This window comes from Convolutriloba macropyga, chromosome 5 (genome assembly GCF_964194025.1).
Source record: "Convolutriloba macropyga chromosome 5, txConMacr16.3, whole genome shotgun sequence".
In the NCBI taxonomy this organism is placed as follows: Eukaryota; Metazoa; Xenacoelomorpha; order Acoela; family Convolutidae; genus Convolutriloba; species Convolutriloba macropyga.
Window position 1 is genome coordinate 69,469,851 of NC_134472.1, and position 4,658 is coordinate 69,474,508.

At 37.4% G+C, this 4,658-nt stretch overlaps 1 non-coding gene across 1 annotated transcript; it reads right to left on the reverse strand.

Moving 5' to 3' along the window:
• Window positions 1-3,972: 3,972 nt before the first annotated feature.
• LOC142340510 (U1 spliceosomal RNA) lies at window positions 3,973-4,137 on the reverse strand. The gene has a single exon (XR_012759071.1). It is a non-coding gene; the product is annotated as a U1 spliceosomal RNA (small nuclear RNA).
• Window positions 4,138-4,658: the final 521 nt, after the last annotated feature.

Consider the following 4,658-nt stretch of genomic DNA (forward strand, 5'->3'; position numbering starts at 1 on the left):
ATTTGTGGAGTAGTTGAATAATAAAGTTTCTATCAATTGAATCGAAAGCCTTGGAGAAATCCACATTGACGATTGAATGCTGTTTATTTGCATATCGTTCTATCGCTTTTGAAATTTATTTGAGGGCGATGTTAATTTGTTTACCAGGCAGATAAGCGTGTTGTTCTTTAGAGATTACGGATGCAGCGAAAATTTTTGCCCGCTCAGCCAAGATATGAGTGAGTATCTTTAAGTCTGTATTTAACTAACTAGTCGGTCTGTAGTCGTTTGGATCGTCTGGTTTTTCTACTTTCGGAAGAAGTTTTATAACAGCCAATTCCATAGATAAAGGTAGATTTTCAGATCTAATTGCCTGATTGAACAAGTTGGACAGAAGTTCAGACAAACTTTCCTCAAAGATTTTGTAAAAGCTGGGAGTTAACCCATCGGGACCGGGCGCGCTGTGTGTGTTAAATTTTCTAATGGCACGTTTCACTTCGTCAGACAATATTTCGTCACCAAGTCCTTCGCAATTGAAATTTTGATTATCATTGAAGAATTTGTTTAAGATAGCTTTTTGTTTGTATTGATTGATTTCTTCGTTGCTATAGATTTTTTGGATAAGTTTACTGAAGGTTTCGAGCATTTCGTCATTACTATGATGCGTTCTGCCTTCACAATCTGTAATGTGTTCTATTTTGTTAGGTCCGAAGGGTTTTTGACTTCTCTTCAAGGATTTAGGGTTGCCATTGTGGCATTCTGATGCAAAAGCTTTGACTTCTTTGAGTAACAATTCCTTTTTTTTGGTTTGCTTTTCACATAACAGTCTGCATAGTTGGTCGTATTGAACAATAGCTTTGATAGTAGTTTGGTGATTAGAGTTAAATTTCTCGAGCAGTTGAGTTTTTTGCTCATTGAGCCATTCGTCAGTTTCGCGATCAATTCTGTTTTTATGGATACACATTGTTCTCAGGGTGTCTCGAAGTTCAAACTTGAAGTCATTATAGTGGTTGAGCATACTTTCTGATCGCAGTGCATGACAATCAATTAAATTTGCAAGGTACTTTTTATTGGGCAAAAGAACGCTGTTGTTGAGTTTCCAAAAGCTTCTTCTTCTTCTTTCGCAGAATTCATCACTTTTTACAAAAAGATGAATTAGAAATTGATCGGAAATATTATTACTTTGAGTTTTAAAACAAAATCCCTCATCATGATGGTTTGTATAGATGTATTCTTCTCAAAAATGTATGAGAGGTCTTATCGTAGTGGGTGAAATCCATTCTTCCAAACTTTTCAGCTGAGTCAGACAAGTCATATAGTCTCAGTAATGGATCAATATTTTTGAAATTTGAAATTCGAGGGTCAAAAGAACGTAGTTGTCCTGAAGTGTTGTTTCCATTGAAGTCAAAACAATTGAGGTCACCGGCAAAAAAAGAGGCGATTGTGGCGAGATGTCTGTAATTGTTTTTTGTAGAAGAGCACTTTTCCATTGATGACAGGGTTTATATAGGTAAGTATTGCAAAAAAAGAAATCATATAGATCACTGTACATAATTTGACAGGCATTGTTTTCTTTCAGTGCTTTGAGTTTAATCGTTTTTGTCCATATTATTATCAAACCACCAGATTTATTCGTAGCAGGCGATAGGTAGTATTCAAGTAGATTATAAGCGAGAATATCCTTCTGAGTATTTCGGAGGTTTCTAATCTTGGATTCTTGAATGGAAATGATAAATTCATTTTGGGAGGCTTTCTTCTTGCATAAGTTTACAACATTGAGTAATTTGGAGTCCACATGTGTTAAATGAAAAGATGTCGGGAAATTTTGACATATGTTGTCCAGAAGTCAAGATTCAACAGGATTGTCCCGGTCAGGGGGAGGCCAATTGATACTCGAACACGCTTTTGTAGCTTTGTGCATTGCATTCTTCGAGTGTCATTGTAGAACTGAATAATTATACAATGACATGTCTCTTCCATTGATTTGTTTTACAGAAGAAGATTTTTGTTGCACTTTTTGCGAGTTGATTTTTTCAACATTTTCTTTATTATCGCACTCAGAGTGAAGTTTTGGTCTTTTCCTAGGTGTCATCCAGAAACCCTCATTTTCTTCTGTACTCTCGTCAATGAGTAGGCTGGGATGGCTGTCTGATGAGTCACTCAATGCCTCGTCAACAGCCTTTGCCTTTGAATTTTCAGTTTCAAAGGAATTTGTTTCCGAACAAATTGTAGACCCTTCCGCTAAAGTTGAAAAACAATTGTCAGCTATTTCACATTCTGACTCTGTTTGAATATCTTTCTTTTCCTCTACTCCAGTCGCAAGCGAGGAACGGCTGCTTTTCTCAATGCTTATTGCATCAGTTTGACTTTTCTCTGTTGCATCAATAGAGTTCTGTTTTTTGAAACACCAATCGTCACGATGCCCTTTGAATTGTACTCCAAGGTTTTCGCAAAAATTGCAGTGGTGTAGAGCTGGTACATGAAACGATATTTCGACTCCGTTCCAAGTTAAATTTTCGGAAGTCCGACGTTTATAAGACCAGGTTCGCAGACGCTGTTCTTCGTCTTCGTTATTTAGAATTACTTCGAGGAGAGCAGAACCGTTACATATTTTTTGCCGTTGGTGAGTGCGATGTACTCCAGGTCGATCTGTGGCTTATGAGTCAAATTTTCAGGCATCCTCATCAATGTTTTTGATTCAGCGTCAGAGCAAATAGCAGTTAAATTATTAATTTTGATCCTAACTTTTCGTGGATAGAAGTTGAGCAGCCGATTTTTGTTCGGTATATAACCCAAGGGAAAGATTGTTTTTCCCATTTTGGAATTCCATCAGACTTGATTGAAGTGACAAATTGAGTTGATTCAGGCGGAGCAGTTGATTCAGTAATGTTGGTTTCGGTAAACATTTGGTTTCGGCAAAAGTTCTTGATATTGTAATTTTTTCAGCCATTGCGTCCGGAAATTGAGCTAGGATTTCTTGCACACAAACTTTGTATGCATCGCTCAAGCTTTTGTGAGAAGACACATCTTCTTTCCAAAAGGGTGGAATTATTTTAAATATTTGTACATCTTGCGTAATTCCTGTATTATTACACGTTTTCTGTGTTACTTTTGAGTAGTTCATTGTTGCTGGTTATTGATATCGTTTTTTTTGTCTGTTATCGAGGCGAGGTTAGTCCAGTGGTAAGCACCTCCGTTCCTCAATGGCACTTAACAAACACCCTGGTTCGACTCCGGTTGGTAAACTTTTTGTTTCGCTCAATTCCAATATCTTCTTTCCAGCTCTCCCACTCGGATTCGAACCGCTGGACTCCTGCTGGCAAGCAGCGCCGCCTTCTCTATTGAGCTAATTCCATTGTCGAGAACTAGAGGAATAACTCTCTATTGAGCTAATTCCCCTGTTGTGAACTAGTGGGATAACGCGCTATATCTGTCGAACTAATCTATTTTGTGTGCTGTTGTGTTTAAACAATAAGCAACGTGCAGTGATATTTTATATGTTCACAATATTGTGAGTAGCAGTACGCACTTCCCTTCAAAATATAATAAGAGGGTAAACCAAAGGTAAGTAAGCCGACGCCAGGTAAGTAAGCCAGGTAGGTAAGGTAAGTAAGCCTTGCTTATTGAAAAAAAGATAAACGAACAGAAATTTTAAAACGAGACAAAAATTAGCAAAATTTTAAAAGCGTGTTAAAAACGAGCACCATTTCTAAAAACGAGCTAAAGTCTGATCATGGCTGGTTATGGTCTGATGGGTCTGATCATGGCAACAATAAATATCGCGTTTCAAATTTTTTGTTTGTTTATCACTTTTTTTAGAAAGCAAGAACTTCCAAATTCTGGTGATCTTTGACTTAGTCGAAGATTTTCACGACAACAATAAAAACGAGCTAAATTCTGATCAAGGCTGATTATTGTCTTTATGGGTCTGGCTCACACCTCGACTTGGGAGGATTAATGATTGCTTGACGTAGTTCCAACTTTTCAAAATTATTAGGGGAAGCGCGAACGCAGTCCCAACACTAAGAAATTGTGCGTCCGAGTTTCTCGCTTTGAAGAAATCGCAGGGGTCAACCTCCACGCAGTGCAATGTAGAGGCCTCGCCTTAGGCCACCCCTCTACTTGATCGGGGGACAACCGACGCCAGGTTTTAAATATTTAAATTCAAAGATTAGATTAAACAGACATCAAAAAATAATTTACATTTGTAAGAAAAGATGGAGATAGGTATCAGTTTCAAGTGGCGAGTTTTTCAAAGATCCAAGCAGTACACTAGATACAAATCTGAGTTTTAGAAGGTCTTTGTCAACAAAAATGTTTTTCCAGTTCATAAGGCCAATTTTATTTCGTATTGTGGAAAAGAAGTTACATTCCAAAAGAATATGTTTCGTTGTTTCAAATTCCTTGTCACAAAACGCACAAACAGGGCTTTCTTCTAAACCGTCATTCCATTTGGATTGTTTGTCTCGAATACTTTTAAAAGCAAGTCTGTAAAGAGCATTTTTCTCAAATGCGAAGAGGTTCTTATTGAGCCATAGTCTTTCGCTGAAGCGTATCAGTTCTGTAGAAGAGCAACCATATTCTAGCGAGGACTTTCTCAATCTTTCATGAACAATAGAAACAGGAAACTTTGCTGCTATTAGAAACCAATAAATACGCTTTAAGGAAATTGAGTTGTT